Source organism: Microcebus murinus, chromosome 22 (genome assembly GCF_040939455.1).
Source record: "Microcebus murinus isolate Inina chromosome 22, M.murinus_Inina_mat1.0, whole genome shotgun sequence".
Taxonomy (NCBI): domain Eukaryota; kingdom Metazoa; phylum Chordata; class Mammalia; order Primates; family Cheirogaleidae; genus Microcebus; species Microcebus murinus.
Window position 1 is genome coordinate 24109537 of NC_134125.1, and position 20145 is coordinate 24129681.

Consider the following 20145-nt stretch of genomic DNA (forward strand, 5'->3'; position numbering starts at 1 on the left):
AGGCTTCAAACATAGCACGTGGTTAGTGCTTAATAAACAGTAGCTGTGTTTACAATGTTATGTAATAACATTAGCAAAAGCACCACTAAGGTCCAGAGGTGGGAGAATAAACGTCTGAGCCAAAAGGATGTGTAGAGGACACAGGAAGGTCAATCCAAGAAGAAGGAAAAGTAAGACTGCATGCAGAAAAAAAGACATCCATTGCAAAGTAGTAGTCTGTCTAGAACACAAGAGTAGATAAAGGGTTGCACTGAAACCGTGTATGGGAAGCAGCTCTACAGAGTTCTAGAGATATGTGTGCTAAAAGACCCTAGCCGCAAAACCCTTTACCAGATTCACAGGAGAAAATGATTGCGTGAATTTGTAAAAACAGGAAGGATAAGACACAAGCCTGAAAATTATTCAATTAAAGGAAGGAAGATTTCAGACTGCTTAGTCACCTGGAGAGAGAGAGTAGAGCTTACAAAATGACAGGAGGTGATTACATCACTTAAGTGAGCATTGATCAATGTACTTGGCAGGACAAGTGGAAATGTTTTTCTTTTAAATAATTCAAGCCTGCAGGCTTCCAACCCAGTTTAAGATGGTATAAGAGTCTGCTATATATAAATGTGGGTAGTGTTCCAGTGGTGAATGAGTAGAATTCAAAGGAGGAATAAACTTACTGTGTTCAACTAAGAGTGCATGAATAAAGCCCCTGATGGTAAATTCACAATAACCTTCATTTGAAGATACTGTATAAGGGGAAGGAAATACTATTTGCTTATTGACCTGGATTATAACATACTTAAACCATGTTATAATCAGAGGGAGTCAAGCATGATGATGCAAAGACATGTCTATTTCTGATGTTCTATTCTTTAAGGTAGACTTAAAATCTGTGGCAAATTTTGATGGCTGGTTGCTCATATTTCTTTCTATAGTTTCTTGAGTTAATACATAAAGTGGTAAAACAAATTAAAAGAGTATTAAAGGTATATAATATGGGAATATATAGTAATGATACTGTTTAATAACTTTTCCATCCATCGTAAAAAGTGTTCTTATTTTATCAGAAGCGGCAGAGTACAGTAGCAAAATCATGTTTTTAAAGTTCCAGCTTTTCTATGTATTAGTTTTATAACCCCGAGCAAGTTACTGAACTTTTTTGGACTTCCTTTTAATATCTCTTTAGCATAAAATGATAGTACTTGCTTGTATGGTTGCTTCAAGGATTAAATGAAAAGCTGCTCTGACCTAAGTGGACACATAGGTGCTACAGTAATAGGGTATTGGGCAGGGGGGAGGGAGGAGGGGGGCGGGTATACACATACATAATGAGTGAGATGTGCACCATCTGGGGGATGGTCATGCTGGAGACTCAGACTTGTGGGGGTGGGAGGGGAAAGGGCATTTATTGAAACCTTAAAATTTGTACCCCTATAATATGCCAAAAAAAAAAAAAAGAAAGAAAGAAAAGAAAAGCTGCTCTGTGAAATAATTAACAGGGCAATGCTCAGCTCTCAGTAGGGGCTCAGACACATTAATTCTCCTCCACTTCTTCCCTACAGTGTTGTTATTACACTTTAGAATATTTGGAAAGCCTCTCCTGAAGTTGCCCTAAGGAGCACAACCTCTGGAATAACCCTGGTGTTGGCACTCAAGAAATCTCTCTCTCTCTGTCTCTCTCTTTTTCTTGAGGGTAGATTTTACTTTTGAAAAAACAAACAGGACTATGTTAATGGGTGATGAGGTTGGAGATGTTTACAAATAAAATGTGACTATGAAATCTTTGGTTTTCCTGTTTGGATGGCAGATAGATTCTGAAAGCAACTCCAACAGAGAAGTTCCAGAAAAGTGTTGAGCAAAAACAGCATTTTTGGAATCAGCTTCGGATAGAAAACTTCTTGTATGTTTAAATTTGGACTTGTTACTTTATAATTAAACCTCATTTCTATGGAAAGGATAGTACAAAACAGAATTGATTATGGAGATTAGCAGAGAGCAAGGAGAAAATAAAACCAAGAAAATATATAGAGGTTGTCCTACTGACACAGAGCCTAATTAAACTTTTTTTTTTTTTTTTGAGTCAGTGTCTCAATCTGTGGCCCGGACTAGAGTGCCGTGGCGTCAACCTAGCTCACAGCAACCTCCAACTCCTGGGCTCAAGCAATCCTCCTGCCTCAGCCTCCCGAGTAGCTGGGACTACAGGTATGCGCCACCATGCCCAGCTAATTTTTTCTATATATATTTTTAGTTGGTCAATTAATTTCTTTTCTATTTTTTAGTAGAGACAGGATCTTGTTCTTGCTTAGGCTGGTTTCGAACTCCTGACCTTGAGCAATCCACCCACCTCAGCCTCCCAGAGTGCTAGGATTACGGGCATGAGCCACCACACAGGCCTGAGTAAACTATTTTAAAATTTCTTCTTTATATACAGCTCAAGCCTGGTTGCTGACAATTTAAATGTTCTCATTTCTGAATCTTACTGTATTAAAAGCCTATTATATTTTCCCAAAGCAGAGCAGTTTGTCTTCAACTCAGTCCACTGAATCTTGAAATAAATTTGTCTTCCTCTTAGTAATATCCTTCTTTTAGTTTCCCAGACTTAAAACCTTATGTCTGATTATTTATTCTTTTTTTTGTTTGAGGCAGAGTCTCACTTTGTTGCCCAGGCTAGAGTGAGTGCCATGGTGTCAGCCTAGCTCACAGCAACCTCAGTTTCCTGGGCTCAAGCAATTCTACTGCCTCAGCCTTCTGAGTAGCTGGGACTATAGGCATTCACCACCTTGCCCGGCTAATTTTTTCTATATATATTAGTTTCTTTAGTTATATTAATTTCTTTCTATTTATAGTAGAGACTAGGGTCTCACTCTTGCTCAGGTTGGTTTCGAACTCCTGAGCTCAAACGATCCACCCGCCTCAGCCTCCTAGAGAGCTAGGATTACAGGCGTGAGCCACCGCGCCCGGCCAGATTATTTATTCTTATACTAAGCCTATTACTATCATTCCTACTTGTGAAATGTCTTACATTTTTTTTTAGCGTATTATGGGGGTACAATTGTTAAGGTTACATATATTGCCCATGCCCCCCTCTCCCCTTGAGTAAGAGCTTCAAGTGTGTATGTCTTGCATTTTAATTCTTCCTCAGTGTTACTACAGCCACCATCATCACCTTCCTCATTGGTCTTGCCTGCATCATTGTATTAGCCAGGAGGCTGTGTTAGCCAGGAAGCCAGTTTCTCCTGTTTCAGTGTGTTTGTCTTCCAGTGGAGCCTTTTCAGATTAATACTTTCCTGTTAGGCCAGGCTCCTTTCTGTCCTGCAAATACACTGTATTTTTTACTGTGCCATTTCCATTATGGAGCACTTTTATATTCTGCTCTCACAAATTCCACCCATCCTTTTAGATCCTGGTTAAGTCATTTTTCCTCTGTGATGTCTTCACAAATAGGTCCATCTTACACTTACCTCTCTCTTTTCTGAGCTCCTCTGGCATTTAGAGTCTATCTGCATCTCAGTTCAGGTATGTATTTCTTGTATTTATTTTGTTGCTTCAACAAGAATGTAAGCTCCTAGAAGACAGGGACCATCCTGTGTTTCCTTCATACTGTATTTCTTTCATATTCTCTACTGTATATGGCATAGTTCCGGGCTTTTACTCATTCATTTAATAAACATTTCTTAATGCATATTTAATGTACAATAATAGGCCATGGGATATAATAATTAATAAGAAAAAGTCTTTAATAGTCTTGAGGTACCTCCATTCTAATGAGGAGCTAGAGAGATCAATATTCAGAATTTCATGTAGTCAGTGCTATGGAAGACTTTATAGCAGATGATTAATACACTCATCCACTAACTAGATAAATCTGGGATCTGAGCAGAAGATGAGCAGAATTAGTGACTGATAGTAAGGGCTCTGAGTCTGCAGCAATACCTGAAGTGAGACATGATAAAAGCCAAACTAAAGCCCTAGAAATGGAGAGGATAGATTCAGGAGCCACTGTGGAAATAAAAATCAAAGGAGTTGTGACTACTCCAATACAGAATATGGCATATAGAAGAAAAGGACATTCAGTGACTCAGGGCCAGGTGCAGTGGCTCACACCTGTAATCCTAGCACTTTTGAGAGGCCAAAGTGGGTGGATCACTTGGGCAATAACAGACCAGCCTGAGGAACACAGCAAGACCCTGTCTCTACAAAAACATAGAAAAATTAGCTGGGCGTGGTGGTGTGCACCTGTAGTCCCAGCTACTCAGGAGGCTGAGGCAGGAAGAGCACTTGAGCCCTGGAGTTTGAAGTTGCAGTGAGCTGTGGTGATGCCACTGCACTCCAGCCTAGGCAACAGAGCGTAACCATATATAAAAAAAAAAAAAAAAAAGGATTTGGGCTTTTTGCTTGAGTATTGACTTAATAATGAGGCCATTTAGGAAACAGGAGCCATGAGGAAAAAAATCATGTTTGGATATTAATATGCCTCTCGGACATCCAAAGAGAGATACCTGTGAACAGGTGGAAACCAGTTCTGGGGCCTAAGGATTAGAATTTGCACTAGAGAGAAATAAATCTGGAAATTTTAGAAGATAGTAGTTGTCAAATATGTGAGAATAGAAGAGATCACCCAGCGACGGGATGTGGAAAAATGAGAGAGGTAGACAGTGCCTGGGACAGAAATGTTTAGAGAAGTTAGATGAGATGCAGGAATAAGCAGGCAACCAAGGTCAGAGGCCCAGGTCATAGTTAAAATGCTGCAGTGAGACTAATTTGCAATTATGTATTGAATTCAGTGTTAGAGGGTATTCAAATGGGATATGGTGGTCCCTAGTAGGAGCTCAATAAATAGTGGTCAAAATTAATCGAATTGGGGGCAAGGAAGGGTCAACAGTAAGGATAAACTTTCAATAAGCTTGGAATGACAGGAAGGGGAAAGAACAGTTCATTGTTTGAAGATGAGATAGGGCTTTTTAAAAATGAAGCTCCTTTGAATATTTTTGTGAAAAGAGGAGGGAAGAAAAGCCAGGTGTGGTTGCACACACCTGTAGTCTCAGCTACTTGGGAGGCTGAGGCAGGAGGATCACTTGAGCCCAGGAATTCAAGACCAGCCGGGCAACCCTGTGTTAAAAAAAAAGAAATAAATAGAGAGGGGGGAGGGAGGAAGGAAAAGGAAAGAAGGAAGGGGGGGGGCCTCCAGAAAGGAGAGAGAAAGCAGTGTCTATTGTGTACTAGGATATGAACTAACTCCTTTATGGATTTTACATTTAATTTTCATAGTCACCTTGTAAGCAGGGGTCTGTTATCTATTGGATGTGAGGCAAGTTAGTTAACTTGCCAGAGACAAGATTTGACTACAAAGACCAAACTCTTTCTACCACATGTGGCTGTTTCCAGGCTTTTACCTATTTCTTTTCTTTTTTTTTGAGACAGAGTCTCACTCTGTTGCCTGGGCTAGAGTGCCTTGGCATCAGCCTAGCTCACAGCAACCTCACACTCCTGGGCTAAAATAATCCTTCTGCTTCAGCCTCTCGAGTAGCTGGGACTACAAGTATGCGCCACCATGCTCAGCTAATTGTATATATATATATATATATATTTTTTTTTTTTTTTTTTTTTGAGACAGAGTCTCACTTTGTTGTCCAGGCTAGAGTGAGTTCTGTGGCATCAGCCTACCTCACAGAAACCTCAAACTCCTGGGCTCAAGCAATCCTACTGCCTCAGCCTCTCAAATAGCTGGGACTACAGGCATGGGCCACCATGCCCGGCTAATTTTTTCTATATATATTAGTTAGCCGATTAATTTATTTCTATTTATAGTAGAGACGGGGTCTCGCTCTTGCTCAGGCTGGTTTTGAACTCCTGACCTGGAGCAATCCGCCCACCTCGGCCTCCCAGAGTGCTAGGATTACAGGTGTGAGCCACCTCGCCTGGCCCCCTATATACTTTTAGTTGGCCAATTAATTTCCTTCTATTTTTAGTAGAGACGGGGTCTCACTCTTGCTCAGGCTAGTTTCGAACTCCTGACCTTGAGCGATCCACCCGCCTCAGCCTCCCAGAGTGCTAGGATTACAGGCGTGAGCCACTGTGCCCAGCCAACTTTTGCCTATTTCTAATCCATCACAAAGGGGATAATTTGTGGTTCCATATATAGAGTGGTTGGTAAGGTTAGTGGGGTCAAGGTCACTGTCAACAGACTACTGGGAAGGAATAGGGACACTGTCCCATGACAGGAGGTAGAAGATAGGGAAGAATCTACTACACACAGTAAGGCTTGGAGATGGAAACTTGGGAGCTGAGAGGTCACACTGGAACCTTAGCCGATCATCTCCTAAGAGGGATGGGTGGAGAAGAGTATCAGAAGGAGATCAGGAAACATTTATTTGATGATTGACTATTAGAAATCATGGTTGAATAGCAATGTTTGAGAGACTTTGGTGGCCCAGCATGGTGGCTCATGTCTGTAAATCCCAGCACTTTGGGAGACTGAGATAGGAGGATTGCTTGAGGCCAGAAGTTCAAGACCAGCCTGGGCAACCTAGCAAGAATCTTAATAATCTCCAAAAATCTTAATAATTAGCTGGGCTTGGTGGTGTGTGTGCCTATCGTCCCACCTACTTGGGAGGTTGAAGTTGGAGGATTGCTGGAGCCAGGAGTTCAAGGCTACAGTGAGCTATGATTGTGCCCTGTACTCCAGCCTGGGTAACAGAGTGAGACCTTGTATCTAAAAAATAAATAAATAAAATAAAAAGACTTTAGTAAAAATAAATAAATAAAATAAAAAGACTTTAGTAAAAATAAATAAATAAAATAAAAAGACTTTAGTAAAATTGGTTAAAATGATTTTTTAAATCCTACCTGAAATTGCTTTAGCTTTCTTATAAAAACAAAAGGATGTAGTGGTAAGAAGGAGCCAAGTTAAGAAAAAAAAGACCCTGAAAAGGAGTGGAGAACAACCCAATTAAAAAATGGGCAAAAGATCTGAACAAAAGAAGATCTCTCACCAAAGAAGATATACAGATAGCAAATAGGTATATGAAAAAAATGTTCAATATTATATATCATCAGGGAATAGCAAAGTGAAACATTGAGATACCACTACATGCCTATTAGAATGGCTAAAATCAGCCAGGCGTTGTGGCTCACGCCTGTAATCCTAGCACTCTGGGAGGCCAAGGCAGGTAGATTGTTTGAGCTCAGGAGTTCAAGACCAGCCTGAGCAAGAACAAGACCCCGTCTCTACTAAAAAAATAGAAAGAAATTAATTAGCCAACTAAAAATATATAGAGAAATTAGCCGGGCATGGTGGCATATGCCTGTAGTCTCAGCTACTTGGGAGGCTGAGGCAGTAGTATCACTTGAGCCCAGGAGTTTGAGGTTGCTGTGAGCTAGGCTGGTGCCACAGCACTCTAATCAGGGCAACAGAGTGAGACTCTGTCCCAATAAATAAATAAATAAATAAATAAAAAAGAATGGTTAAAATCCAAAACACTGACAATACCAAATGCTGAAGAGGGTGTGGAGCAACAGGAACTCCCCTTCATTGCTGGTGGGAATGCAAAGCAGTACAGCTGCTTTGGGAGAATGTTTCACAGTTTTTTATAAAATTAAACCTATTCTTGTCATATGATCCAGCAATCATGGTCCTTGGTATTCACCCAAAGGAGTTGAAAACTTATGACCACACAGAAACCTGCACCTGGATGTTTATGGTGACTTTATTCATTCATAATTGCCAAAATGTGGAAGCAATCAAGATGCCCTTCCACAGGTAAATGAGTAAATAAACTGTGACACATCCATACCATGGAATATTATTCAGTGCTAAAAAGAAATGAACTATCAACCCTTGAAAAGACATGAAAGAAACTTAAATGCATGTTATTAAGTGAAAGAATCTGAAAAGGCTTCAGATTGTATGATTCCAACTAATGACGTTCTGTAAAAGCCAAAACTATGGAGACAGTAAGAAGATCATCATAACACAAAGAGGATGGTCATGACACACCTTTTGCCAGGGGTTTTGGGGGAGGAAGGGATGAATAGGTGGAGTATGTGGGATTTTTAGGGCAGTGAAGCTATTCCATATGATACTATAACGATGGATACATGTCATCCCTAGTGTAAACCATGGACTTTGGGTGATAATGATACGTCAGTGCTGGCTCGTCGACTGTAAGAATACACCCCTCTGGTGTGGGATGTTGATATGAGGGGAGGCTTTGTGTGTGTGGCGCCAGGGGATATGTCTGTACTTTCCATTCAATATTGCTATGAACCTAAAATGCTCTAAAAAAAAGTATATTAAAAAGGGGGGATTGGGAAATCATAGAAAATCTATGTGAATATTTTATGTTTATATAAAGTTATGGTCCAGTCCCTAAAGAATAAGGGGTAGGGTATAGACAAACTCCAGATTCTCAAGGTGATGCAGAGAATCTGCTTTCTGATATAGTAGAGACGATGTTGAACCCTGGGTGAACAGACCTGCCTCGAACCCTGGCTCTGTCACTAGGTAATTCTCGTCATCTCACTAGGTCTGTTTTCTCAGCTGTAAAATCTAGGGGTTGATCTGTGATATCCAAAGTGTCTTTGAGTTTAGAATATCTGTGCTGGTGTTTGGACACAGTATAGCATAATGATTAGAGGCACAGACTCTGAAATTAGAATGTTTACATTGAATGTCAGCATTTTACACCCCAGCTATGTGACCATGGGCCAAGTTATTAGCCTCTGTGGGCCTCAGTTTCCTCATCTGTAAACTAGGGATGGTAATCATATTAAATATCCCACTGGATGGTTGAGAAGATTCCATTAAAAAATCTATAAAAAGTGCCTGACACAGTAGGTACTAGTAAATATAAACTATTGTCATTACAGATTGTAGATGCTGTTACTCTGATACCCCTTTGCCACCACCAGGAGCACACAACTCTACACCTACGTGTCCTTGCAAGAAACAGAAGGTAAATGGAATAACCAATTGAAGTCTGCCAGGTTCCCCTTTTGGGAAAAGAATGAAAGGAATCTTCAAAGATCTGAGGGGTCAGGACCTCTGGGTTATGATTCAGCCACAGTCAACTGCCAAATTTTCCCACAGCTCAGTGGAAAGTCACTGAGAACTCTGTGAAAACAGTGCTACCTCTCCTTCAGTGCCTCTCAGCTAGGATGCACTGCTCACTCTGGAGGGCTGACCATACTGGTGTCCTAGAAAGGAGAGGGATCTAAACAAGCTTGGTAGATTTTCCAACCAAAATGCCTGTAACTGCTTCTGCTGCAAGGCTCAAGTCTGTGAGAGTTTATTCTCAACCAACCATGGGAAATCAGAGAAGAAAAGTTTGAGATCTGGATTGTTTTTCAGGCAGGAACAATGATATAGTGACTTTCACAGGTTATTTCAGAATTTGGAATCTCAAGTCTGCATTCCTCTGCTGTTCCCTACCTTTCTCTGTGGGTGAAATTAAGGTTATAGATGCCACCTTGAAAGATAGCATATATTAACTGGGCTTGGTAGCTCACACTTGTAATCCTAACACTTTGGGAGGCTGAGGCAGGAGCATCACTTGAGGCCAGGAGTTTGAGACCAGCCTGAGCAACATAGCAAGATCCTATCTTGACAAAAAATAGAAAACTTAGCCAGGCATGGTGGTACACACCGGTAGTCTCAGCTACTCGGGAGGCTGAGGCAGGAGGATTGAGACGCTGTCTCAAAAGAAAAAAAAGAAGGTATTAGTCACTGAGATATTTAAGTTTTCTCAACCCCAGCAGAAGCTTCATCTGTTAATGCAACCATCCACTGTTTAAACAGAAGTAGAAATATGCACATATTTGCTTACAGTTTTAACATCTTTTGAAATTTTCTTGGGTTACTTTCTCAAATTTGAGGTCAAGATCCTGTTTTATTAATCTGATTTCATGTTTCTCACACATGTTTCTCACAAGTTTCCCCCTTGCAGGGGAAACTTGCAGCTAGCTCTGCACCATGATGTTCAAATAACTGAGGTGTTGGTGATCTAGGACAAAGCCCCTTTTATTTCTTATGTTTCCCTTTTCAGGAGTAGAGGTGGCATGGTCCAAAGCTGGTGTGGATCTCCGCTGCATTGAGGTCTACTCAATACAGGAATAGACTTTAAAACCTAGGCCTCTTGTCCATGTGTGAGCTCCCTGCTAGCCGACCCAGGACTGGATACTAGATGCCAATCATCAGACACTGGGCATCATAACACACCTCTTAATACCATTTTAGTGGTACTGGCACCTCTGAAATTTTCTGCCCTTGGCTCCACTACTTCTCTGGGTACTTTTTTTGTCTTTAGGTTGATCACTGGGGTCTTCCTTTTGCAGAAAAATCTACTTAATCTACTCCATGGTGATTGAAATGCCATATAAGATGTAACATTTTTTTTTTTTTTTTTTTTTGAGGCAGAGTCTTACTTTGTTGCCCAGGCTAGAGTGAGTACCGTGGCATCAGCCTAGCTCACAGCAACCTCAAACTCCTGGGCTCAAGCAATCCTCCTGCCTCAGCCTCCCGAGTAGCTGGGACTACAGGCATGCGCCACCATGCCCGGCTAATTTTTTCTATATGTATTAGTTGGCCAATTTCTTCCTTTCTATTTATAGTGGAGACAGGGGTCTCACTCTTGCTCAGGCTGGTTTTGAACTCCTGACCTGGAGCAATCCGCCCGCCTAGGCCTCCCAGAGTGCTAGGATTACAGGCGTGAGCCACCGCGCCCAGCCAAGATATAACATTTTTAGGTAAAGAAATTATGGCCCAGGAAAGATCATACAGGCACACATGAGCAGAGGTCAAGCCCAGAATGCTGACTTCTATGATTCCTGTTCCATATTGACTCTGTTATGCCAGTCAACATCTTTTTAAAAATATATATTTCCAAAGAAGGGGTTTGGAGGAGTGGAGGGAATGAAACTCTCATTGAAGAAAGAATAGGGCTAAAGGAAAGTTAGAACCCAGGTAAGGAGAGAGCTCTGGGTAGGCAGAAGGGCCAGGAAACACTGGGTATCTGGTTGCAAACAGGGAGAGGAGTTGCCGTGGGGTGAGAAAAAGGCACAGGGAGAGTTGAAAGACCACCACCACCACATACTTGGCCTGCTTGAAAATCTCACCAGACCAAACAGATACAAATGCCCCTCCAGATTTTATTATTTCTACAGCTGTGACTTAACTGCTGCTTATCTTTCCTCCAGGAGATTCCTTGGAATGAAACCAATGGGAGTCCAGGGTTTGGGAGAATCTCATCAGAGCAGATGGGCCAGCAGCAGCCAGAAAGCTTGTTGCCTTTGGCTGAGAGCACTCTCCTGGATCTGAACGTCTCGTGAGTAAACCCCAGCCCGCTCAGCTTTGGGCCTGAGCTGCTTCTTGCAGAAGGACCTTGTGTACTTCCACATCTTCCCTCCCTCTTGTGCATGTTGAAAGTCACATTCTCAGGGCATTCTTGAAGGTAAAATCACGTTACCCGTTAGCAGCCCCAGGAGGATGGTTTCTTGGTGCTTTTGGTCCCTTGGTGTACTTTGAAGTACATTTTAAGGAGGATCAGGGGGCCTGGGTTCAGGTTTTTACCACTAATTTTCTGTGGGACCTCAGGCAAATTGTTCCTCCTTGAGCCACAGTTTCTTCAACTGTAAAATTGTTTATCTTAGGAATCGCTACCACTTATGAAATGTTCACTATATACCAGACATAATCTCATTGAATTTTTTCAACAATTCCATGGCATAATTACTATTACTATCCTACTTTACACATAAAGAAACTGAGGCTTAGAATTTTCTTACCCTATTCACTCTGTTTAAATTACTAACCCCAGCCCCTGGCTAAAACTCCTTTCTTTTCTTTCTTTCTTTCTTTCTTTTTTATTATTATTATTTTCCTCCTTCCTTGTTTCCAGTCTGAAGTACAACACTTCTTTCTCTGCCTTATTTTAGCCACAGCATTCATTACCACCTAAAATGCTACATATTTTACTTTTTTGTTTGTTCTCTCTACCTACAAGACTGTAAACTCCATTAGTGAATATATTTTTTTCTTTTTGTTACTGTAATTGTTCATTTGCTATGTCCCCAGGGCCTGGAATTGTGCCTAGCACATGGTAGGTAATCAAATATTGGTTGAATGAAAAAAAAAAAAAAAAAGAATGATTGAATTCTTGGTAGGAGTGTAAATTGGTATAGACTCTAAGGAAGTCAATTTGACAATAGTAATATTTAACACACACTACCTTTTGGACCCTGCAACACCAGAACTAGGAATTTATCCTATAGATTATATATTCATGTGTATGCCTAAAACCATTAAGTGCAACAATGTTTACTGCAGCACTGTTTGCTATAGAAGAATACTAGAAATGATCAATATATTTATCAATAAGGGACTCATTAAATAAATTGTAATATGTACCTATAGTGGCTTCTATGTAGAAGTGGAAAAGAATGAAGTAAATCTGCATATGCTGATGCACAACACCCGAAGTAAGCGGAGCGCAGAACAGTGTATCACTTCCTTCCACTCTATTAAAAGAAAAATCTGTGATCAATTTTCAGATGTACTTGTTTGTGCCTGGACTGTGTCCAGAAGGAGAAACAAGCAACAAATAGTTGCCTCGGAGGAAGGGATCAGAAGTTCCAGGTTAGGATGGAGAGTATCCATCCTCTTATTGAGATATAATCTACAAGCCACAGATTCACCTATTTAAAATGAACAATTCAGTAGTTTTTAGTATGTTACATTATTAATCTTTAAAGATTATGGTAGAATATATATATAACATAAAATTTGCCATCTTAACCCTTAAGTGTACAATGCATTGGCATTAATTACATTTATGATATTGTACAGTCATTGCCACGATCTCCCAAATTTTTTCATCCCCTAAACAGAAGCTCTATAACAATCACAGTATAGTGTTTTGTAGTATTTGATTTTTTAAAAATAGTGTACATGTATTACTCTTTTATTTTAAAAACTAATTTTAAAATATATCAGGTTTAGAAAACTTAGTAACTTGCCTCAGATCCCACAGCTTATACTCCATAGTAACAGCCACCAGTTTTTATTTATTTATTTATTTATTTATTTAAAGACAGAGGCTCGCTTTGTTGCCCAGGCTAGAGTGAGTGCCGTGGTGTCAGCCTAGCTCACAGCAACCTCAAACTCCTGGGCTCAAGCAATCCTCCTGCCTCAGTCTCCCGAGTAGCTGGGACTACAGGCATGTGCTACCATGCCCGGCTAATTTTTTCTATATATATTAGTTGGCCAGTTAATTTCTTTCTATTTATAGTAGAGACGGGGTCTCGCTCTTGCTCAGGCTGGTTTTGAACTCCTGACCTCGAGCAATCCGCCCGCCTCAGCCTCCCAGGGTGCTAGGATTACAGGCGTGAGCCACTGCGCCTGGCCCAGTTTTATTATAAAATAATAAAAATTCTTACAAAGAATGACGTTTTAGCCATCTTTTTGGGTGCTCTAAGGGACTTTGGATGTCATCTAACCCTTCATTTTATGATGAGATAACAGACTCATTGAGGCAAAGTGGCTGCCCCAAGTCAGAAATCTCATCATTAGCAGGCCTCATAATCCAAGGGACGATTTTCAGAGTAGGTCCCAGAAAAAGTCTTTAGCTCCCTGAGAAAAAGTAGGGCTTGGATCCCTTGTCCCTCAAAAGGGGATTTAGGAGTCTCCCAATTTGGATATCACTTGGATGTCCCATGTACCTATGCTATCTAGTAGTATGGAATGGAACCATTGCATTCTTATAACATTGTTTCTGTTTATCTGAAACTATATAGCAAATCTTCAAACCCTACCTCAATTTCTACTTGAAAGGAAATTCCTCTGATTGCCCTACGGCATCCACATCCCAACTTAATTCTTAACTCTTACAAACATTACTATTTGAAATAACTAATTAGCAATCAGAGAATGGTATGAGATATTTTGTAGCTATATCAGTTCATGAGTCCATTCTGCCCACTAGTGTAAGCTCCAGGAAAACGTGAGTTGATGGTTGATTCCCTGTAGTATGTCCCCAATAGATGGTTATTGGTTGATTGAATTAATTGAGCTGTGCCATTCTAAAAAAAACAAAAACAAAACCCAGTGATTTTATTTTTTATTTTTTTTTGAGACAAGAGTCTTGCTCTGTTGCCTGGGCTAGAGTGCCATGGCGTCAGCCTAGCTCACAGCAACCTCAAACTCCTGGGCTCAAGCAATCCTCCTGCCTCAGCCTCCCAAGTAGCTGGGACTACAGGCATGTGCCACCATGCCCAGAGAATTTTTTCTATATATATATATATCTTATTTTAGTTGTCCAGCTAATTTCTTTCTATTTTCAAGTAGAGATGGGGTTTCACTATTGCTCAGGTTGGTCTCGAACTCCTGACCTTGAGTGATCCACCTTTCTTGGCCTCCCAGAGTGCTAGGATTACAGGTATGAGCCACTGCGCCTGGCCTAAAACCCAGTGATTTTAAATGTGGGTTTTTTGAAGAGTTTCTCTGTGTTTCCCAGCAGACTTGCCTATTAGGCACAGAACATTGGAATTGATGCAGGTTGTGGCTATCCCTCAGTCGATGAGAACCAAGTGTGATCCTCCCCTCAGTTCTTGTCCTGGCACTGATTACACCTTCACATGTGCGATTATCTGATTACAGTTCATCTTTTCCTTCCACCCCAATAGACTGGCAATTCCATGAGAACAAAGACCATGTCTGACTTGACTCACCATCGTATCTCCAGCACCACGCCTGGCACATAGTAGATGCTCAAGAAATATTTGTTGAAGGACTGGATGAATAATTATAGCACCATGTTTTATAGATGAGGAAGCAGAGGCCCAAAGAGGTCAGGATCCCTAGTAGCAGAGCTGGGATGAGAAGTCAGGCCTCTTAGTTCCTCAGCCAGATAACATCCTTTCTATTTTCCTCTTAATGTTGGAGTTTGAAAATCTTAGAGTCTGGTCCAACTCTTTCATTTTACAAATAGGAAACTGAGGCCCAGAGAGGGGAAGGACTTACCCAAGGTCGCAGAAGGAGGCACTGTCAGAGCCAAGCCTGGCACCTAGGTCTCCTGACTCCCAAACTAGTGGTCTTTCTTTGTAAAGCATAGGAAAAACAAAGCTGGATTGGGCTTCTTGCCAAGCCCCTGCAGGAGGTCACATAGCCGAGCAGCTCTCAGAGTTCCTTGTCTATTCTTAGCCTGAACTTTTAGTGACTCTGGTCTTCAGCAGCCTTTTTTCCCCCTTTTTCCTTTGCATTTGGTTTGTTGTGTATATGTAGTGTGTGTTTTAAATAAATGGTGCTACGTGTAGGAAATGGGCTTCAGCACAGTCCTGCTGCAGAGGCCCTGAAAAGAATAAACGTGAGAGAAGGGGCCCTGAGAAAGCAATCAACTTCCCTTTCTCTGAAGTGACCCCTATGTCCCAGAGCCACCCTCTCTGCTGCCCGTCACAACGGCCAACACAGGCTAAAATCCTCACACAATAAGAAGGAAATTGCCAGAATTTACAAGAAGAATTGGCTATTAATATTGGCCACTGAAGCCTCATTTTGATGAAGACCAAAAGTCAGCTCTTCCCAAGTGGTGGTTCCTCTTCTAACATCCACTTTAATTTCCCACCTACAAGTTATTCATCAGTCTGTCACCAAACATTAATGAAAAGGCCCTTTCTGACACAATTCTAGCCTCTTAAAGCCGACCTCTTTCTCTATTTGGCCAAACACCTGTTCCAAACAGGGACACAGAAACAATTTTTTTTTTTTTTTTAAAACAAGGTCTCACTTTGTTGCCCAAATTAGAGTGCAGTGGCACAATCATAGCTCACTGTAACTCCTAGCTAGGACTACAGGGCACACTACCATGCTTGGCTATTTTTAAAATTTTTTGTAGAGACAGGGTCTTGCTATGTTGCGTAGGGTGATCTTGAACTCATAGGCTCAAGTGATCCTCCCACCTCAGCCTCCCAAAGTGCTGGGATTACAGAGGTGAGCCACTGCAGCCGGCCAGTGATACAAATTTAAGCAGCTGCTGACCTTGGATTCCTCAGAAAGGACAAGAAACACAGAGGATAGAAAGTAATTAATGATGCCCACATGCAAAATGACCAATTAGAAGAACAAGTCTACGTAAAGTTCAAATGAGGCAGTGGTTGCTCTAGCCTAGGCAAGGTCAAGGAAAATTCAGGGGAGCACTTTGAGCCAGTCTTGTGTATTAGTTACCTATTGCTGTGTAGCATATTACCCCACTTTATGTATTAGTTGTCTATTACTGTGTAACAAATTACCTTAAGAGTCAGTGGCTTCAGATAATACATAATAATAATAAAATAAAATAATTTATTATTTAATAATAAATTATTAAATAATAATAAATAAAAACATTTATTATAAACATAATAATTATTATGTTTATTATAAACATAATAATATGTTTTTATTTATTATAAACATAATAAATATGTAGTGTATATGTTCATTGATAATTAACATATTATAATATGTTGTTTATTATAAACATAATAATAAATTAAAACATTTATTATCCAACAGTCTCTGTGGGTCAAGAACCCAGGTGTATAAACTAGGTGCTTTCTGGCTCAAGGTCTCTCATGAGGTTTCAGTCAAGCTCTCAGCCTAAAGCCTCATCAGGGGGAAAAGGGAAATCCAATTTCAAACTCACTGAAGTGGCTGTTGGCAGGCCTCAGTCCCTCCTGACATAGGCCTCTCCACATGGTGCCAGCTTCCCTCAGGGTGAGAGATTTAAGAGGGAGTAGGAGTGACCAAGATAGAAGCCACAGTCCTTTTGTAACCTAATCTCAGAAGTGATAGCCCATCACTTTTGCTGTATTCTTTTCGTCAGAAGTGAGTCTCTAGGTTCAGCCCATGTACAAGGATGTGAATACAAGGATGTGAATACCAAGAGGCAGAGATCACTGGGGCCATCCTAGAGGCTGCCTGCCACACCTTGCTGGATGGATAGGATTTTAGCAAGGCAGAGGAAGCCTTCCAGGTAGGGAACAGGAGTGAAGACACAGAGGTTAGAAAGATCTGACTGGGGCTGATTTGGTAACTGGAGAGGTTGACTGGGCCCAAATGGAACTGAGTTTTCAATGCCAGGCCAGAGTTTTAGAGTCATGTGCCACATAATGATGTTTCAGGCAATGATGGACTGCATATACAATGGTGGTCCTGTAAGGTTATGATGCAGCTGAAGAATTCTTATTGCTTAGTGACATCATAGCCATTGTACTGTTGTAGTGCAATACATTACTTACGTATTTATGGTAATATTGGTGTAAACATACCTAATTATGTTACTGGCTTTGTATTTACTGTACTGTACTTTTTATTGTTATTTGAGAGTGTACTCCTACTTATTTTTTAAAAAGTTAACTATAAAGCAGCCTCATGCTGGTCCTTCAGGAGGTAGTCTGGAAGAAGGCATTGTCACAGGAGATGACAGCTCCATGCGTGTTATTGCCTCTGAAGACCTTCCAGTGGGACAAGATTGTTTGTGTAGGTGGAAGACAGTGATATTGATGACCCTGATCCTATGTAGGCCTAGGCTAATGTGTGTGTTTGTGTCTTAGTTTTTAACAAAAAGGTTTAACAAGTAAAACAAAGATAAGAAAAATTTTAAATATAGAAAAAGCCTATCAAATAAGGATGTAAAAAAGGTAAAAAAAAAAAACAAACAAAAAACCAACCTATTTTTGTACAGCTGTATAATATGTATTTGGGGTTTTTGTTTTTGTTTTTTTGTAGAGACAAGGTCTTGCTATGTTGCTCAGGCTGAACTCAAGCTCTTAGGTTCAAGCAATCCTCCTGCTTCAGCCTCCTGAGTAGCTGGGACTACTGCTGCATACCACCATGCCTAGCTCAGGCGTTTGTGTTTTAAGCTAAGTGTTAATTATTAATATAAAAGAGTCAAAAATTTAAAAAACAATTTAAGTTTATAAAAATTTGGAGAAAGAAAAATATTTTTAATAAATTCAGTATAGCTTAAGTACAGTCTTTATAAAGTACAGTAGTGTATGGCAATGTTCTAGGCTTCCATACTCACTCACCACTCACTGATTCACCCAGAGCAACTTCTAGTCCCACAAGTTCCACTCATGGTAAGTCTTCTGTATACCTGTACCATTTTTAAAATCACTTAAACCATATTTTTACTGTATTTTTTCCATATGTAGATATGTTTAGAAACACAAATACTATTGTGTTACAGTTGCCTACAGCATTCAGTACGGTAACATGCTGTGCAGGCTTATAGCCCAGGAGCAAACGGTCATACCATATAGCCTAGGTGTGTATTAGGCTATACCCTCTAGGTTTGTGTAAGTATATTCTATGATTTTCTACAACAACAGAATTGTCTAACAGCACATTTCTCAGAACATGTCCCTGTCATTAAGCAACTGTTTTTTTATCCTCAGCCTCTTCTCTATAGCCCCCCATTCAATGGGAAGCTCTATAAGGATAGGAACTGTGTCTATTTTATTCTTAGGGTAGCTCTATAATTTATGATAGAGGTTGGCAGGCTGAGCATGGTGGCTCACACCTGTAATCCCAGCACTTTGGGAGGCTAAGGCAGGAGGATCACTTGAGGCCAGGAGTTTGAGACCAGCCTGGGCAAATATAGTGAGACCCCATCTCTACAAAAAAATATAAAATGAATGGTGGCCTATAGTCCCAGCTACTTGGGAGGTTGAGGCAGGAGAATTGCTTGAGCCCAAGAGTTGGAAAGTGCAGTGAGCGCTGAACACACCACCACACTCCAGCCTGGGTGACAGAACAAGACCACCTCTCTTAAAAAAAAAAAAATTGAGATTGGCATACAGTAAGTGATCAAGAAAATTTTTTGGCCAGGTGCAGTGGCTCACGCCTGTAATCCTAGCATTCTGGGAGGCCAAGGAACTCCGAGCCTTAGCTCAGGAGTTCAAGACCAGCCTGAGCAAGAGCCAGACCCCATCTCTACTATAAATAGAAAGAAATTAGCCAAACAACTAAAAATAGAAAAAATTAGCCAGGCACAGTGGCATGTGCCTTTAGTCCCAGCTACCTAGGAGGCTGAGGCAGGAGGATCACTTGAGCCCAGGAGTTTGAGGTTGCTGTGAGCTAGGCTGATGCCATGGCACTCTAGCCTGGGCAACAGAGTGAGACTGTCTCAAAAAAAAAATTTTTTTTTTTTTTTTTTTTTTTTTTTTTTACTGAATACACCTGTGAAGTTAATTTGTAGGGAGTAATGCGGAGTTTCCAGATTTGGGTTTGGTTTTGTTTTGTTTTGTTTTTAATTTCTGACAGAATTCAACCCCAAAGAAGCCCACATAATTAATTTCGGAGTTCCCAACCAAAACATAAATGTTGTTCCCTATTTTTAAGGTATCATTATTCATATCACCCAGGACATAACAACAAGTCAAATTAACCTTTAATCATGGGCCTACATCTTTCCCTTTGATTAAAAAAACATTTAGGCTGGTCCGAAGGTAGTGAGTTATCTCACGTGATTGTTCACAGTCAGTTACAGATTGAACTCCTTGTTCTACTACTTTCCCCCCTCCTCACTACTGCACTTGACTAGTCTTAAAAAAAAAAAAAAAAACATTTAAACACCTTATCATTCTGTCAAGACTCACAATTTTGGTATACAGGTGAAAGAAAACACACTTAGCGTCTAGGAACAGACAACCTGGTTTCCACTCAGCCAGCAGTTCAGGAGCATACCCTGCCCCTAGACTGGGCAAAGTCCTGATACCTGGTCCTGACCTTTCCTCACACTGCCTCCTCCCCTGCTGGGTAGCCAAGCATTTTCCAGGAGCTATTTTTGTGCAATACCTTTCAGTAGGAAGAGAGAATCTGTTCTGGGGAAGGGAGTAAAGGAAGGAAAACTGTAAGGTAGGTATATTTAGTCTGCTAGGGCTGCCATAACAAAACACTGCAGACTGGGTAGTTTCAACAGGAAGTTTATTTCTCACAGTTCTGGAGACTGGAAGTGCAAGATCAAGGTATCAGCAGGTTTGCCGGCTCCTGAAGCGTCTCTCCTTGGCTTGGTGATGGCTGTCTTATTGCCGTGTCCTTCTTTGGCGCTTACTCTGTGTGTGTACATCCCTGGTATCTCTTCCTTTTCTTGTAAGGACACCCATCCTATTGGATTAGGGCCC

At 40.8% G+C, this 20145-nt stretch overlaps 1 long non-coding RNA gene across 1 annotated transcript in view; it reads left to right on the top strand.

Annotated features, from left to right (window-relative positions):
• The first annotated feature begins 8854 nt into the window (after positions 1-8854).
• The window catches only part of LOC105862786 (uncharacterized), a 38172-nt gene continuing 26881 nt past the window's right edge, over positions 8855-20145 (top strand). Inside the window, exons 1-2 of the long non-coding RNA XR_001150197.3 lie at positions 8855-8942; positions 11182-11309. This is a non-coding gene — a long non-coding RNA (uncharacterized LOC105862786). The remainder of the gene's footprint in view (positions 8943-11181; positions 11310-20145) is intronic.